Raw genomic sequence first — 19413 nt, 5'->3', positions numbered from 1 at the left:
GATCCCAGAAACAAAATCCTAAAAAACATAAGAGTGGAAAAACGTTTCAGATGGATAAAACGAGAAGGGTGGAAATAAACCTCAAGTTTACAGTGAAAAGGGATGTAAGGTCCAAGTGTTGTTGAGTTTGGACAGAGGTGGACAAGAGTAACTCCACAGAGAATGCACTTTAAACCTGCAGGCCCTGTTCAAACATTGAACCACATTCAAACTGGAAGATAAAGGAAGCTGGGGGCTGAACAAGCACATTCAATGAGGAAAGGCATACGTGGATAAAATAACATTTAGTTATTTGCAATTGCAAATGCATTATCTAATCCGACCGTTATTGTAAGGTTGTTCAGTTAAATTGTTGAGTTAACATAGCCTAATCCCATGAGGGAAACTGGGGCCACATTACAAGAATAATTAGCAGACCTCATCTAGGTCAATATAGAGAAAACCTTCCATCTGAGATTCTCAAACATCCAGCCGTTAGCCTGTGTTGGCTTCCGTTTTCTGGAGCGCTGGGGAGGTGTGTGGAGACTGAAGGAGCACGTCTCCCTGGCTTAGTGGGACCTGCCCCATGCTGGATGTTGTTGTTGTGGTGGTGGCGCTGGCGCAAGGGGGTGGGGGGGAGGGAGTGCTGGCACTGCATGCAAGTCTCACCTTGGCTTCAGTCCATAAAGTCCCTCAGGGCATTGCTGCAGGACGGCAATGCTGGGAAATCTGTGTGCATCCCCTGCTGCTCCCTGCTCCACAACAACGGGGGAAAGAGAGAAGAAGACATGCGCCGAGCAGTTAGAGACCAGCTCACAGGTAGGAGAAACGGAGCAGAACCAAATGGAACAAAGGCAAATAAACAGCAGTGCCAGTGGTGTTCTTGAATCTAGTTTACCAGTGTACGCCGTCTCAACTCAGTTCGTCCCTTCTGGTTAGTACCGTGTTCTGTGAGGCAGGGCATGTCTTGAATCATAATTCCAAACGTATGTTTAGTAAACTGAGGTACATCCCTCTGCTGTTTAATAAAAAGCCATATGATATGAATCATCGCTGTTCTAGGACAGCTAGCCGAATATTAAGAAGCACATGTAATAAAGCGGTTTCTGTCCTAATCTCCAACGTAAAGTGTGTACATTCATTCCCTTAACGTAACGGTCTAGGTATGGTTTGGTAAAATATCAAGGCATAAAGAATCGTTACACTGCAGCTAACCTTACGTAAGCAAAGTCCTGAAGTAAAGCTCAGTCAACAGCAAGCACTGGGCCGAAGGAAGAAAGAGAAAATAGGTTCTCTGATCTAGTGCATAGGCCTGCGTCACCTTTCACCTAACTGATAGCACGAAGCACTAACCAAAGATATGGGGCCAACAGTTCACATGACGAAATCAGAATATGAACCAACCGAAGAAATTACGCCGTAATCGCAATGCCATGAGAAGCTCAAGTTTGGTTTGGGCCCGCGGGTCACGCTCAGAGACTATAGGAGGGGGAGGAGGAGGAGGAGGAGGAGGAGGGCGAGGATGGGAGGAGGAGGGCGAGGAGGAGGAGGAGGAGAGGAGGGGGATGGGAGGAGGAGGATGGGAGGAGGAGGAGGGGGATGGGAGGAGGAGGAGGAGGAGGAGGAGGGCGAGGCAGGTTGAGTCTGGACTCCTCGGGGGCCTCCTGCCCTGATTAAAGAGGGGGACCGCCACACCGCCGCTAATCATGACGAGCAATTAACGGGTCGGGGAAAAACGGGGATTTCAAATTAAAAATCATATTGTGGTTCAGATAATTAGACAACGCAGCTCGTAGACCCCATAAGGACACCGTTAGAAAAGAAAAAAACGTTGACAGCTTTGAAAGAAAAGGTTTTTGCTTTATGCCTCCATTATTTTTTTACAGGTTGGAAAAAAAGCAGCTGCGTGAAAGAGGAGCCGGCTGCTAACGGAGAGAGACCCCCCCCCACGGACCGACCTCCCCCCCCCCCACGGACCGACCTCCCCCCCCCCACGGACCGACCTCCCCCCCCCCCACGGACAGCCCCCCCCCTCCCCCAAAGCAATCCCCTTTGGGGATTCCTCTCCAGTGGATGCAGGGCGCTGGAGGAATGTGCCACTGTGATGTCATGGGCCCGAGCAGGGGGGGGGGGGGGGGGGGGGGGTGCTCCGGGGGCCACCGGAGAAAAGGTGAGCGCCTCCCCCTCCTTCCCCCCCGCTGAGTGGATCAACAACCCACACCACCAGGGGGCAGCGCGTAGCGCACACGCACTACCCACAACACAGACAGGACAGCTGGCCCGCGGGGGAGGCTAGCTGGATGCTAGGCTAGGAGCTGGAGGCTAGGCTAGGAGCTAGAGGCTAGGCTAGGAGCTGGAGGCTATCTGAGGAGCTGGAGGCTAGGCTAGGAGCTAGAGGGTAGGCTAGGCGCCGGAGGCCAGGCTAGGAGCCGGAGGCCAGGCTAGGAGCCGGAGGCCAGGCTAGGAGCCGGAGGCTAGGCTAGGAGCTGGAGGCTAGGCTAGGACAGGGAGGCTAAAGCCAGGGCCAGCGTCCCCTGGAAAGTGCTTTTCAAAATGCCACTCAGCAGGAGCGTGAAATGTACCCGAGCCATTAAAGCTTGCTAGCTCAGCGGCTGCCATTTACAATAAAGTGCAATTTCATAATCCCTGCATTTCTCAGCTACACCTTCCTTCCCCACCTCCGCATACGCTTAACACTGTGCCGCCAGCCCGCCCCCCCCACCCCTCCCCTCCCCACCTCTCATCCTCAGGAGGAATTTCCTCAGAGCATTAGTGCTCCGTCACGTGATGGCCATGTCAGCCCTGGCCCCCGCCCTGCCTGATTGGCTGATCACTGGAGTGAGTGACAGGGGGCGGGCAGAGGGGCAACTAACCAGCAGTTGTACAATCATTCTTTTTCCACACGTTGTGGTTCATTTGAAAATCAGACACACACACACCAAAAAACAACAACAATGACCAAGCATTTATTATTGAATATGCCGAATCACCTCTGTGTTGACCAAACCCAAACATTACAACGATGACAGCAACAGGAAGACGACGACCGTAGTACTATGCCCCATTGCTCATGGGCTCTGTGGATCCAGTAAAGGGTGAGGATCTGTGTTCCTCCCCCTCTCAGTGGTTGTGCTGCGTCAGCCGCACGTGGGCCCGGGCTGCAGCGCCTCCACCCAGCCCGTCTCCGTGAGGCCACGCCGGGCGTCCTCTCAACCAGGCCTGGCCTCGTCAGAAGCCTTCCTGACCTTAACGGATCGGGGGCGAAAGTGAGGCGCTAGACGAGCGTTGGGGGGGTGTTGCGTTACTCTACAATTATGCGTTTGTGTGCGATCGTGCACACCCACACGGGTCCGTGTGCAGAACCCACAGGCTGAAGGACTGTTGTTGCAGCAGCGGGCTCTGCAGGAAGGGGGCGGGGCCTCGACTTCCCTCTCCCTGGCCTTTAAGGGCTATTCTAATTGGCTCGGGCACAAGAGTGTTAAGTAACACCTTGGTGTAGTTCAAACAGACGCACACAGGCAGCATACAGAGCCCTGCCAGGCTGCTGCCGCACTCTCCCATCGAGCTCAGCCGTTTGAAGGCTAGGCTGGCCCGCCGTAGCGGCGGGCCAGCCTAGCCTTCAAACGGCTGAGCTAATAACGCTAATAACGCGTTCACGTGGACTACATTGAAACATGTACAGGGAGCAACCGAAACCTCAGATGTTAAGTTAAGAGAAATATGTAGAGTCAAACATCTCTCCCCTCCAGACGAATGACGGCCACTACTGGATGCATAACTTCACGGCCGCAATGTATAGGACCTCAGGTAGCCTACAGCTCATCACCTAATGCACTCACAATCCCGTCCATCTGTTGGTGTTTAGGGGGAGGTCAAGTCTGGCGGGGAAGCCTTCGCTCACTCACTAAACCCGTTGGACGCAGTTAAACTGTCGCCGCGGGTAAACCCAGTTCGTTGGGTTTCATTCTGGCTCCAGAAGGAGCAAAGGGAGACTGAAAAGCAGGGGATGAACCCAGGCGGCCGTGTGAGCGCCTGTTCTGGGGGCTCACCCCGCACAGCCCCAACCGGCCACCACATCAGACAGCTGGGGGAGAACCCTGGACGCTCTGAGGCGGCGCTCTGAGGCGGCGCTCTGTGAGGCCCGCTGTGTGATCTCCTGTCCGTGTGTGGTCATTCCCCTTTCGGGAGGGTTTCTTTCAGGAGCTTCTGGCTCCGGACAACTGGCTTGTCCCCCGTCAGCACTGTTCAGCCGGAGACGTGCTCGGGGTCGCTGAGCAGAGGGGCTGTGGGGGGGTTCCTGAGGGCCCGGGACCGGGGGCTCGGCCGTAATCCCAGACTTTCTCCTGGAGCTTGTGATGGACCCCTCAGCGAAGAGCTTTTGTCACTCGTGCTCGGCTAACGAAGCTAACGAGCCGTGGGGCTAATGGGCCAGAGAGAAGGAAGAGGAGAGGGAAGGGAAGAGGAAAAGGACCGTGGTGGATGTTTCATGTGGTAGAAATTGACTATAATGGCAAGGTCACAGGAGGGGTAACCACCAGTGGATGCCTTGTCGACTGCCTTCTGAATGGCCCACTAATGACCCTCTGGATTCAATAAGTACCAAGGCTGAGGTCAAACCTCATGACAACACACGGGCTGTGTTTCTGCTCCGAGCCGGGGTCACACCAACACTCCGCTGCCAGCTTGCTTTTAACCAATAAAAATCGATAGGCTTTGTTCCATCTTGGGAGCCCTGAAACAATTACACATGTGAGGTGTCCCGTGTCACACAGGGACCTGCCTGCTATCGCCCTTGGAAAGGCCTTACTTTAGATGACAGATGGCCAACTTCTTGTCAAATGCTCTGTAACAACCAGAACAATTTACAGAAAACCTGTGAGAGGAAATGAAAAGGCCACTTTCAGGTTAACCTCAGTTAACAAGTAAGAACCCTAAAGCTATAATTACCGTACACATTTACTTTAATGCATTTAGAAATATACGACCATTCATTCATGTTGTATCCAGGGACAAAATGCTAACTCACGATTGTTTTTATCAATTCATTGCGGCATTATGGATTAATTCAACGTGCACCACAGCTGCTAATCAGATAGTCACTGGCTGTTACGATAACAGGGAAAATACACGAGACGCTGATAAAATGTGCTGTATATGGCGACGTCATGGACAAAACAACACATGCACGCACACGTGCACCAACAACTGAGGTTTAGGTATGTGATGAATGGTTGTGACAGCAGGGCCACAGAGCACTTTAACGTTGTGATTCTGGCCTGCATTCAGTGAGCCGGTGTTCAGGCTCCGCGGTTACAGTCCGAGGCGCTAGTCAACCCCTGCATTACCTGATTAGCAGCTCTGGCTGCGCCACCGAAGCTGGAACACATAATTGGAGTAGACAGAGCAAAGAGCAAAGCAATGCAGACTTCCCCCCCTCACCGGGCCAGGACAGCAAGACAGGATCAGGTAAAAACCTTCATGAACGCGTCCATAACCTTAATTAGGCCTAAAAAAATTTTTTGTTTGGTTCCGGTTTCCGACCGACCCTGTCAATTTATGTGCGACCCAAATTATTTTATGACCTTTAAAAAAATAAAAATAATAATACATTTTATTTTTATTTTTTATGCAAACTATAATCACGTTTTGGTACAGCACCTCTTCATTCTGTACAAGGATGAGCGAATTTTCTCGTTTTTAAATGAAAACAACCTACCTATCATTCGCTGCCGCTGGAAAAAATAAAATAAAAAAATAAAATAAATTCCCTACCTACCCATGACCTCAACTGACAACCAACAGGAACCAAACTTTTTTTTTTTTTAGGCCTTAGCATTGGGAGTCAGAAGACAGTTATTATTTATTCCCCGTAGTTAGTCGTGTTTCCATGCCTTACGGCGCCGGTACCCAAGCTCAATTGAAGGACGTTTGGAGAATTTATCAAGAATAACGTCTGCACGTCAGTCCTGAACATCGATTTATGGCAATAACCCAAGGATGTCATGCATCAGGACACCCTCAGAATATGCAACCCAGCGGTTGGATTTCTCTGCCCAGGGAAGTGACAGAAAGCTTTGGCCGGGCTGCTGGGCTCAACGCAACACTGCTTCAATGTTTGACAGGCTTGGAATACTTTCTCCTCTCCCATCTCAGGCCCTGTTCAGACCAGTCATTTAGATCCTACTAAAGGGATCCAATCACAACCAGACAGCCACCAGGACACAGGTATCCAACCTACTCAATTTAAAATTGGATAACCAACCAACAGGGTATTGGGAGGCACATGAACACATCGATAACGTCGGTCCTGGTTCGATCACAGCCACTGTGTCGCTGGGCACATTACAGGATGCATTTCTTGGTAGCCTACCTGTGTCATCTGGGAAACTGATTGAACAATCATTTTTTATATGATTTAATAGATGCCTGCCACCATTCATTTACCTAGCTTCTAATGCATCAACTGACCACAGTGGAAACGGCAGAGGGATTCTCCAAGCTGATGGCTCCGTGTGGAACTCTGCCTCAATTTATGTAACTTGCACTGGGCTAGGACAGCAGGATGCATCATGGGAGTTTTTGTTGGTAATACTCTAGAATTAAAGTAAATAGACCGTAACGTAGGCTTATCAAAAATGTGTTCGCTACGTTTTGTTGCGTTAAGTTAACACAACAATGTCTCGACATGCCAGATGATGTCTCAATGAATTACTAAACAATGACCACAATGACTATCTATCTACCACTTCCGTAATGGAGGTCATTGCGATGTGAGGTCACCAGGTACAAGTCCCATCTCATTTAAATCCTTTACCAATCCTGCAGTTACCAAATGAGGAACCCGCAGTTCAGACTATGCATTTTCACTTGTACTACCAAACACCAACCCAACTCAACACCCAGTGAGACAGTGTTCAGGTCAGAGGGCCAACACAAAGGGATCAGTGCATTGTGCTGAAGTGTCCCCCTGACACCGTTCAGCCAATCTGAATTCGTTCAATGGCCAGTGTTTGACAAGAGAAAAATGGGAATTCTATCAATATCCAGCGTTCCAGAGGAGATAGATGTTAGGGTTTGGTAGGGTGGAGCCTGACCCTATTCTCCCCCAGTTACCCTCCCCCAGTAACCCATATGTAGCGGGCAGGGCCTGGGACACGCCGCCCTATATCGGATGCAGTGACCTTACATGGCAGAACGTTCGTCAAAACATGCACACTAAGCAGATCAGCTCTTCAGTTCCCCAAAAACCTGCTCGGAATCACGGCCGTGCACTACGGGCCTCCACCCGGTGCTTGTGCCAACTATCAGCATCAACAACCAACTGAGCAGTTCAGCCGCGGAGGAGGACTCCTGGGCCTGGCCATACCCTGATCCAGTCAGTAGGGTTAGGGTTAGAGTAGGGTTAACCCTGATCCAGTCAGTAGGGTTAGGGTTAACCCTGATCCAGTCAGTAGGGTTAGTGTTAGCGTAGGGTAGGGTTACCCCTCATCCAGTCAGTAGGGTTGGTTAGGGTTAGGGTAGGGTTAACCTCCCTCAACAGGACCGCTTTTCGGGCCATGTGTTCCATATCAACGTGTGTCCTCATGACGCTTCCATCAGGGCAACGCCTCCCTGGTCCTCTACATCAGAGGAGGTCAGCGCTGGACTCCACCGGGGGGCTGCCGGGGGGGCTGGCGCATTAATAATAATAATATATAAATAATGCTCCTTTTCTTGTCTCTGCCCTTGGAGGCGCCGTGGAGGGGGTTTGATATCTGGAGCCAGAGGAGGGAGTAGAGCCGATTTCTTTTGATGCCCCGTATCTTCAGGTGCCAACCCGCATGTCTCCGGCGCAGAGGGATCAATGGAGATGCTTTCCGCGCACGCACACGCACACACAGTGAAAGATGAGTTTAGGGGTGAAACTGTTTTGCATCCCAGTAGGGCTGGGCGATATACCGGTAGTCAAATTTATACCTGTATATTTTTGAAAGAGATATGTAGTTGAGGCAATATTGCCATACCGGTATATTATGGATAATTTTAGATTGGAAAATTTTCTTTCTGACAATTTTCGGTATTTCTTTAAGGCGAAATTTTAAAGTTCTGTTGCAAAGATTTTTTTTGAGAGACATGCTGAATAAATACATCATGTTTTCAATCTCAAAATTAATTGTTTGAATAATCGTGATTTCAATATTGACCAAAATAATCGTGATTATGATTTTTGGCGGACACGGTGGTAGAGAGTATGGAACCATAAAGGGACATGGGGTAAAAAAAAAAGACGTTTCTCGTGAGCACGATAAAGTATCTGGTGCGCACGATAAAGAATCTGGTGCGCACGATAAAGTATCTTGTGAACACGAGAAATGATCGTACACTAGGGGTGTGACGATACACTGAGCTCACGAGACGAGACGAGACACGATATTGGGTTCACGAGAACGAGACGAGACGAGATTTTAAGAAAACTACAATGACAAAATATATGACTGGACCAAGAGACTTTTATTTAACCAAGTTGCACGTGCATTTTGAAATGTTTTATTATAACTCTTTACATGCATGAAATTGAAACTAAAACTAAAATTTATAAAAGTTGAAGTAAAATAAATTAAATAATTCTCTTTTTTTCAAGTGCAAACAATATTATGTGCAAAACCAAATCAAGGTACCCCAAAATGCTGCCAAACAAATGATTTAAAAGTGGCGGGGGCATCTTCGACGGTAATACAGGTATTTTCCGACGTCATTCTGGCTGTCTTTAGCTGTGTTCGAAATCGTTCCCTATACACTCACTCACTATTCCCTACATAGTGTTCATGATATAGTGCACTATATAGGGAATGAACAAACGAGAATTGGGACACTACGCTGAACATTTCTAAACGTCATTTGCGTCAGTAAATGCGCCGGGTATTTGTGTGACGTGATGCGCCCACATCATCTAAACAAACCGGGCTGGAGGTTGTATTGATGTTGAATGTTACATTTCCTTGTCAAAGTTTTTTTTAATTAATTTTGAATGTTAAATATTCTATGTTAAATCCCAAATCAATTGTTGACATTTCTAAACACAAGCCGGAGGCTCCATCATTAAATGTATTAGTTTTCGCGGTTATTCAGCTTCTTCTTCTCCTCCAGAAAAACACGACCGCATTGCATTGTGGTATACGGGAGTAACATGTAGGGTACATCGTATGTACACTCAAATTGTGGGTATTTTAAGTGCACTATATAGTGCATGAAATGAACCACTGAGAATTCGAACACCACTACAAAATGGCGAGCACCCTATATAGTACACTATCCGTGATAGGGAACGATTTCGAATACAGCTTACGGCTGCTTCCCCTCCTTCTCCTCCTCTTCTTCTTTTCCTTCTCCAGGTTCTGGCAGACTAGATGTAGCAAAGGCGCATTACTGCCCCCACAGGCCACAAGTTTGGATAGCTCACAAATCTCGCGAGACAGATTTTTAACGCGACGGGTAATATCGTCGAGTTAAATCTCGCGAGATCTCGTGGCACGAGATCTCGTCACACCCCTATCGTACACATATCACTGGCAGTGTGTGTGTGTGTGCGAGCGTGCGTGTGTCGTCAGCGAGTAAGTGGACGAGCGAGGAGAGCGAGCGTTAGCGTGCATGTCAGTTTAGTGAAGTAATGAACGAGTCCAGTTTTGTGTAAGAATAACGCAAAGGCGTTATTTTGCATAGTGATGGAGAGACATGTCCCGACCAACTTTGGGAAAGAAATGATTGTCCCTACCAATATTTTGATTTATTATTTAATAAAACAGAAATAGGGAGAGCTCGCGGCGAGAAGCCGCTCGGTTCATATACCTCGCGCGATGGGCACGAGCACCGATTAAATATTCATGTGAACCTCTGGAGCACAGGCGCACTTCTAACCTGCCTCCACGTTATTCACTTCAGAAGTTCCTAACTTCTACTCACCTGACCTTTTTTACAGTAGGCTACTTTAAAGGTGAATAAGTGCACATGTAAATCTAGATTTTTTTTTAATAAAGTATTTATTGTTCAGCATGATGCAGTCTACGTAGTGATTTTGGATGACGTCTGTCAAGTGTCCCTACCAAAGCTGAGACCAAACTTACTTCCTTGGAACAAAGTACCCAGCTGTCAAGAATCGGTGGCCGCTTCATTCCGACCATATTCCGACCTCTAAGCAGACCCGCTGCCGGTCAAAGTGAAGGGTGTTGCCCCCGAGAGGGCATCGGCCCTGGAGGGACCGTCTCCCCAGTGCTCCTCGGTCTGAGAGCCCACAGCACGAAAGGTGCAACACAAACCATCTCATAGTCGGAGGCGGAGTGCAAGAGAGAGTATACGTGCTCCATAGTGCGAGATAAAAATAAAGCACATTCATTTGAATGATTTTAGCTTGTGTGTGATTTATCGTGGGCACGGGCACACATAGGCTAAAATCATTCAAATTAAAGAAGAGGCTGGCCAGGAAAACAAAGGATTTTTGGCCTAATGACGTCTTTGGCATCACTCCGCAAGTAGTCCGGTAACTTGTCAACCCCAGTGTCTTCGGTTGCTAAGCGACGTCAACTGCAGACTATTTTTCTGCTGATCGACACTACGAATGCTGGTTACAAATAATTTGTAAAAGACACACCATGAAGTTATAAGCGGGATAATGTGTAGAACGTCGCCCTTCAGGGCAAACCAAGACACCTCCACTGCGCATCGGTGTCCTGTTCGCCCTGTCGGGGCTTTAATAATGACCGGCGTTCTATACATTATCCGTTACAGATCTGTTGTTAAAGCACAGCTGTGCTTCGTGGAGCATTTTCTTTTTTAATAAACCTAAATAAATGGTTGATGGTGAATACTTCACCCACGCTTTACCCATTTTGTTCAAAATATCGTTAGAATATCGTATATCGCCACTCGAACAAAAAATATCGAGATATGAGTTTTGGTCCATATCGCCCAGCCCTACATCCTATAAATACCTAAATTCATTCATATTTTTTAAAGTACTTCCCTAAAACGATCCCTGCAGACAAAAAAGAAATTGTCAGAATGAGTTGCCCTTCCATCTGAAAAAGAAAAAAACAATCCGTGGCTAAATATCATTCCGAAAAAACATCATTAAGTTAGCCTCATGAGTGTGACTGTATGCCAGGGGCCGCCCAGACCATCAGCCAGTATTGATTCATTCTCCAGTATCTCAGCACGATGTTATTTTTATAGTAAATAATAATAAGTCTTTAACAGGGCTTTCATTTTAACCAGGATTGGGGTGGAGCGACGCGACAGATTGCAGGACAGGAGGCAGTGGCGTTGCGTCACCGGGCCGACTGCAATGAGTGAGGCAGAAGCTCCAGCCGCTTTGTGAATACACTGAGGAACGCCGTGGGCCGGCTGTAAATCACACCGAAAGGCGGCAGGAGCAGCTCCGCCTGAAGACGGTCTACAGGCTCTGCACCGGCTCCCGGCTCACGGGTCCAACCACCGGCTCCCGGCACACGGGTCCAACCACCGGCTCCCGGCTCCGACCACCGGCTCCCGGCTCACGGGTCCGACCACCGGCTCCCGGCTCACGGGTCAACCACCGGCTCCCGGCACACGGGTCCGACCACCGGCTCCCGGCACACGGGTCCGACCACCGGCTCCCGGCTCCGACCACCGGCTCCCGGCACACGGGTCCGACCACCGGCTCCCGGTACACGGGCGGCTCACGGTACACGGGTCCGACCACCGGCTCCCGGCTCCGACCACCGGCTCCCGGCTCACGGGTCCGACCACCGGCTCCCGGTACACGGGTCCAACCACCGGCTCCCGGTACACGGGTCCGACCACCGGCTCCCGGCACACGGGTCCGACCACCGGCACACGGGTCCAACCACCGGCTCCCGGCACACGGGTCCAACCACCGGCTCACGGTACACGGGTCCAACCACCGGCTCACGGTACACGGGTCCAACCACCGGCTCACGGTACACGGGTCAACCACCGGCTCACGGTACACGGGTCCGACCACCGGCTCCCGGCTCACGGGTCCGACCACCGGCTCCCGGTACACGGGTCCAACCACCGGCTCCCGGCACACGGGTCAACCACCGGCTCCCGGTACACGGGCGGCTCACGGTACACGGGTCCAACCACCGGCTCCCGGTACACGGGTCAACCACCGGCTCACGGTACACGGGCGGCTCACGGTACACGGGTCCAACCACCGGCTCCCGGTACACGGGTCCAACCACCGGCTCCCGGTACACGGGTCAACCACCGGCTCACGGTACACGGGTCCAACCCGTAAAAATGCAACGAAAAACATCCATGGTACAAAAAGTTCTGCAGACTACGAAGGAAGAGGGCTGAACCGGGACAACAAACGCCTGCTTTGGGGGGCCATTCCACAAGGGTACATCCTGATTCCATTCAGGTAGGATCACGATCCAATCATGTTACTTTACAGTACAACCAAACTAATATCCTTGCTAAAAAAGAAGATGGCCATAGACATGTTATTGACAGGCTAGATGGAATCCCAGAGAAAAATCTGAAGAGATTCCCTGATTGGTCAGAAATTAGACAGAGTGGTCAAAGCCAAATGGTCTCAGCACAGGTATGAGAGAAATCAACGAGAAATATGTTCTTTACATTTCACCAACTAATACCTGATGGATGACAACGCCATTTAAGCAAATAACAAATGATCATTAGGGATGCACCGAATATTCGGTTTCGGCCGAAGGAGTAAAAAGGCCGAACATAATACGCCGAACATTTTTATTTATTTATTTAAAAAAATATAGATATATTGTTCTTAAATTCTTGCTATAATGTCTGCTTGAATGTTAGAAAACGTTCAGCATTAAATAAATATTTTATATCCAATTTGTAATTGATTTTTTTTTATAGAAAAGCAAGACAAAAAAGTTTATTAAGGACATTTAATTGTTTTATTTATGCAATGGTGAAAAATTAAAGCAAAATGAATGATAAACATTAAAAGACACATTCGGTATTCTGTTTCGGCCTTCGGCCAACTGTTTCAGTATATTCGGTTTCGGCCAAGAATTTTCATTTCGGTGCATCCCTAATGATCATGCCCACAGCATATTCTAATAGGCCTACATCCATTGCATTAGGCTTCCATAGACCATTCACCATGGATTAAAAATAAATGATTGCTATATTATATGTTAGATCCAATCAAAAACAAGATTTTGATGGTGAAAAATTTAATAATTAAATAATTGAAAGTCAAACCCAGGCTGTCCATGTTAACTCTATTCACACTCAGTTCACACGAGGCGATCTTTGTGTGCTTTAAGGAAATGACAGCTACACAATAACGCACAAATCGCCACAGGCAGGGATAACCCCAAAACCCACTGGTGAACATTATTCTCCCCGACGGTAATCTGAAGTGAATTTTTAGTTTTTTTTTAACAATGGATTAAATGCTAACCCTCATTCACGTATTTTAAATTAATTGTTATTTATATAAAATTATACTTTAAGCTTAACCCTCACTCTGATGAGTTAGGGTCAGCTCTGCTCAGAGCTTCACCTGCCGCACACAGCATTGCGTTATACTACAGGTGTCAGGGAAGTCTAACCCTTGACATCTAACCCAACCCTGGCTGAGAAAACATTGCCATAACATACAACATATAAGCCATAGTAACTTATAGAATGCACACTGTAGCAAACTACTAGAACTAGATGATCAATAATAGAGTTTTTTGACCTAGTGTCAGGGGGAAAAATATGAAGTTTGCCCTCCTTACATAAATATCTAATCAGAGACTATCTGACACTTGAATTATCAATACACACCTTGTTCATATGCGCTGTGTCTCTACTGAATAAAGACTACTTGCAAACAGTTGAATAAAATGATTATGCAACGTCATGGTTCAAGAAATGTGACAACCGAAACTAAATGGAGACATCAGAAATGTTAATGACGTGTTAATTACAGTTGGGTCATCATGTTTCGTACATATTAGTAAATACCACACACACGGTTCAACCCTGTAGCGATTAATCATCTCAGAAGGTTTACTCCAACGGCAGAGCCAAGTAGGGAGAGGCTGACACAAACACCCCAAGACAAGTTCTCCACCTCCGCCTCCTAGTTTGTTGTTGTGCAGCTAATGGGTGGGCTTTGTTGTTTGACTAGGGCCCAGCTCCTCTAAACCGTGTCACTCCGAAGGATTCACTCCCTTGGATTATGTTACAGAACGCACACTGGAACCACATGGGAAGAGGTGCTCCGACAGCCTGCCCCAATCACCGCCCTGCAACCTTCCAGGAACTCCGCAACTTCAGCGGAATACCTGATACGCATGGGCGGCATCAAAAGAAGTAAACAATGAAACTGATATTTCCTGTATTCACCCCTTCCCTCCCTTGGCATCACAGTGACCCCTACACCAAAGTACAGGATTCAGAGCTTAAAATAGCTGCTTCTGCACGTTTCCTTGGCACCACTACAAGACAATTAGAGCTGCTGGCCGCACCCACGGCACACGCGTTGCCCAACGGCCTCACTCGGGCCGGCACCCTGAGCGCCCCGCCAGGCCAGGGAGAACACGGCGCTCGCTCCCGTCATGTACCTCTGTTTGTGGAGTTCCTTCAGGAGCCGTACTGCACGGCGTGTTTTCTAGGACGCCCACCCACCCACTCTGGCAGACACTCTCAATCCCTTGAGCTTGCTCTCCCATCAGTGCCAAGGATTCAACCCAGCGGGCTAGAGGCCAACCACATGCTAGCACTCTTGCTAGCGTCAGAGCCAAGAGCACACAGCAGCAGCAGCAGCAGCAGCAGCAGCAACAGCAGCACTAGTCCAAGACCTGATCCCTGCTCCATTCGGGAGTGAATCCAGAGCTGTTTGGAAGGCGCTCTCTCTGCTCTTTCACCATGTTCACACTACTGACAAAGCTCGGGATTGTTTTTGGACGGTGTGAACTGCCAAATGAAAGTGAAACTAAACTTTTTTTCCCTCCAAATCAAAACAGGCCACTTTCATACATAGAATAATCCACATCCATATCCGATGCTCAGTAATTTGTCTGAGAATCAGAAATCGTTTAATGAAATTTTACACCATTGCACATAGGAAGACGTTTGCATTGATAAGGCATTTTTGAAAACGTCAAAGACTTTAAGGATTGCTACTGAACCATTTTTTGTATTGTTGGTTTAAGGCAAAGAGAGGTTTACAATAGCTAAATGTAAATAATCAACTTCTTATTGTACGACCCAAGGAAACTGTCCGGGTGATGGTAAGATACCCCACCACCAATATGAAATTATACCCTTCACAAAAGCAAAACACATGTTTTATTGTGTTTCTTCACCATGCACATTACAAGTCATCACTAGAAACACAGCCAGAAAACGGGAAATAGTAAAAGGGATTTTAAAATGTTCGAAAAACGCCACCCGCAGATAATGCAGGCCCAACACAGCTGTGAAAGCAGCGTCCGACCCCTGACCCCTGCAGCCTTCACACTACAAGTTAACCGCCTCCAGGGCACCTTCTTAGCGACCGAACGCAGGACGCCACGATATCTCCTGGCCTCTGCAAATCAATAAAAGCACTTTACTGCGGCCGCCCTATGTCGACGGAGGAGCCCAGCTCATTGGATTGCCTCGAGGCCTCCCCAGCACCACCACTGAAGCCCTCGTCCATTTAGGGCACAAGTTACCCATTGAGGATCCTACTAAGGGTGTTGGCAGCAGGAAGGCTCAGAGACCACAACATCCTCCAAACAAAGAAATCACAGCTGTGCAGTAGAGCCATTAAAGAAACGCTTCAACACAGGCTGTCAAGGAGTAGCCTTATCCAAGCAGGTAGAGCCATCAAAGAAACGCTTCAACACAGGCTGTCAAGGAGTAGTCTTATCCAAGCAGGGGTATTGGCATCGTTTGTTTTTTATTTTATTGTTTGCGATCTCATCCATTCACGGGCGCTCTAATCAGGCGATTAATATATCCTGTTTCGAGCCTTCCTGATCTCTAAACTGGGACCCCAAGTGTGTGCCAGGCACGTCTGTGCGCTCCGAACGCGTGTTCACCACCGCAGGTAACAAATAAAACATAAAAAGGGAGCCCCACTTCAGATCAAGTTGATAGACTGGTGTTTCTAGCAAACATTAAGAAATACATGTCTGGCAGATGGGCTATAGCCCTAACTCCTGCCTCCTGTTTAAGTTGTCACGGCATTGTTTGTGCTGTGCAGTTACGATTCCGTCTAATTTTGTGATATGCATAGTGGTGCTTGATATTGATTAAGTTGATAACCTGTTTCAAACAAAGATTTATTTTCAGACAGGGTATGGCCCAAGTCCTGTTTCTGTCTCCTCTTTTCACGCAATCAATTAGCGATTGAATCTCCGTTACGGTGTTGTTTTTTGGGGGGGGGGGCTCTGAACATGTGTTCACCACCTCCACCTCCACGTTCCCCCTCCCACCACACCACCTCTGCCTTCCGACGGCTCTCTCCCCGTCTGCCCCTCTCTCTCTCCTTAGTCGTGAAAAACCAAACCATTACCCCACAGATCATCCTCCCGCCCACCCAGGACCTGTCACGCCGCTGTTTCCATGGCGACACCAACGCAGGAGGCAGCAGGGTGAGATGCCCAGTGAAACAAGGCTAACACACATGCAGACATGTACAAACAGGCGAGGCGGGGGGGTGCGGGGTAAGCACATCCGTGCGTCATGTCAGGGCTCGGCAGCGGGCTACGGAGGAGCGCGGCGGACAGATGGCCCAATGCGCCGTCTGCCTCACGTCTCAGGGGGGGGGCGTCACCCCCACCCAGGTCCGGCCGTCTCCACTGTAAAATCATAGAAAGTCAGAGAAATATATAAACATATAAAATGAAAAAGAACAGTTGGTGGGAGGTTGTTTAGTCAGCTGCGTGGACCGCCTTCCACCTCTCTGTTCAAAGTACAGCGTTCCTCTAGCGACGAAGGCCGTCAGCAATGCAGACCCCAGCGCTTTGGTGCGTGGTGGTAGGTTATCGTCGCTATGGTCGTCCAGTCTTCTCTAACCCATATGCACTGACAACGGGATGCTACTAGGGACACCCACCATCGGTGCATTGACAGCTCCCTGTGAGAGCCTGGCTATGGGGAGGGTGGGGGGGTGCTCAGGGGATATGCGAGTGGTCTGGAAGGGACAGGGACGCTGTGAACAACCATCATAGCTCCAAATGTTGAACCGGAGGAGAAACCAGAGGCTAGTTCTACAGGACATTTAGATAGTCAGAGAATACTGTGCCTAGCCCAACCGTAAAGAGGAAACTGGACACACAACCAAGAGAGCCAAGGGTTCAAAGGTTAAATGATTACAGTATCACTTAAAGTGATGCAACGCACAAAGGCTATCACAGGGCAAAGACCAGTTCAATGTGAGTCAAAGTTTTACCAACTCCAGGGCAAGGATTTTCTCATTCCTTTTTCGTCTTTTTAGAAAAACAGGGCAAGTAAAAATTGGTTGCATGAGGAGCGAGCGGGGGGTGAAGCTGGGAACTAGCAAAAAGGAGTAAGTGACAAAACAAGCTAAACAAAGTGGGGTGGGAGTGTGTAAGGCAGAGAAATTATTTTGCCATGATGTGATGAGTAGGACTTCACATTGTCACACTGGCTGTGTTGCTATAGCATGCACGCAGGAACGCACACATTACGCCAAGTTTGTGTGAGAAAAAAAAAGCCCAGCCTGCTACCTTAATATAAACATCACATACTTACATATACGCTGACATAAATTCAAAAGCTGTCATCATTCCACCACTCACTCTGGCTTTCCCAGTTCAACAGCCAATGAGGATGAATAATAAAAATCACACTTCATTACCATGCAACAGCTGCTTCTCCCAAACCATGGTTTGGGCCAGTAACAACATTGATCACATGCAGAGAACGATGACAATCTCTATCTGTTGATGCATCATAAAAGCAATGCTAAACAAATAACAGATCAGCATATTAAAAAAGTGATTGGCATGCCAATACACAGGGTTCTATAAACTCGCCCTATTTACTATGGCACTTGCCTAAGATGACTGGTGTTACTTAAAACGTCTTCTCCTTCTGGGCTTAAACATCAAGCAATAAATTAATAGTTAAATTAGTATAGAGCAAATAGAGATTAACCATCAAGTCTTCTTTCAAAAGGCATTCCCATTAACTAGGCTGGAAATCTCCTAAACAAGGAAATGCACATGTGCTGCGCTCAGATAAATAGCTTTGCAATTTCGACATCTGACAACTTTCTGCTTAATGAAATAAGACAAGCCACACTCCAGCACAGTTTCCATTAATCCAAGGCTTTACCCCTATTCTGCCATTGGGATTTTAGCGTCTTGTGATTAACAGGGAACTAAATCTTAGGAATGTATTGATGGAAGGGGGGGGGGGGGGGGGAGAGGAGAAGAAAGAAAACAACAGTTGCGGCTAGAACGGTAGCCACTAGCCGACCAACATTTCCTGTTGGGACCGGTAACTGGGATGGGACCAGAGCACCAGCACCGCGTCAGGTGGGCAGAGTGATGTAACAGAGACTGCTCCACTGGTTCCACAGGCTGCATTCCTCCAGCATTACACGCGGAAGCGTTGACAATCATTGCAATGGCCCAAGCTGTCTGCAGCCTGTATAGTCCTGGAGCAGCGGAGCCTTTAGAGGCAGTGAAATGCACTCAGGACGTGTACTACAATGAGACGCAGTAGTTTAACTCTGCAGCTCCATTTCCCGATTACTCAAGATGCCATTAGCGACTTTCTTGAGGAGAACGACGAATCGATACAACCTCCTCCACCAACCACCCTCCCCCCCCCATCCCTCACACACACGTTTATTTACTGCTTAATATATGCAAATCTAGATTGACTTTATCTGATCACGTTTGCCTCGATTTGCATAGGATCTAAACGACCCATGAGCAACGTTTATCAAGATGATTTGTTCCCGATAGGTAAAAGTATGAGCACACCATAAAACCAGTAAAACTCATGAACCGTTCGTAAAAACAATTCCGCTTATCGTGCATAATGAATCATTTACTAATCTTTATTACCACACATTTTAAAGGAATCATTCTCTCAAATGCATCTTTAAAACGTAGGTTAAAAAAAACTGTTTGCTTTTATTCGACGGCAAATGTAGACTGCACACACAAAAAAATCCACACATTAACGTGTGAAATTGCTGAGCAAAAAACAGCATTGAGCCAGGGTCAAAACAAACGGTGTAACCTTAATCCCTCAAGTCAGAAGGGGCCACAACTCAATACGATGTTCAGATGACATGCATGAGCAGGATCCGCCGAAAACGAAACGTCTTAAACATGGCTCGGGCTAAGAGCCGAACGAAAACCCAATAACACACATGGTGCTGAAGTCCTGCCCGTTCCGGGAGAGACGGAGGGAGACGGCTCCCCGAACACAGCCAGCCGCTAC

At 48.2% G+C, this 19413-nt stretch overlaps 1 protein-coding gene across 1 annotated transcript in view; it reads right to left on the bottom strand.

Annotated features, from left to right (window-relative positions):
* Positions 1-19413, bottom strand: part of ncoa2 (nuclear receptor coactivator 2) — a 76721-nt gene that overhangs the window by 56579 nt on the left and 729 nt on the right. Inside the window, exon 2 of the mRNA XM_060045807.1 lies at positions 649-731. The gene's annotated coding sequence lies outside the window, so the exon portion shown is untranslated. The remainder of the gene's footprint in view (positions 1-648; positions 732-19413) is intronic.

Source organism: Gadus macrocephalus, chromosome 23 (assembly GCF_031168955.1).
Source record: "Gadus macrocephalus chromosome 23, ASM3116895v1".
NCBI classification, from domain to species: Eukaryota; Metazoa; Chordata; class Actinopteri; order Gadiformes; family Gadidae; genus Gadus; species Gadus macrocephalus.
The sequence above is the reverse complement of the archived record's forward strand: the minus strand, read 5'-3'. Positions and strand labels throughout refer to the sequence as shown.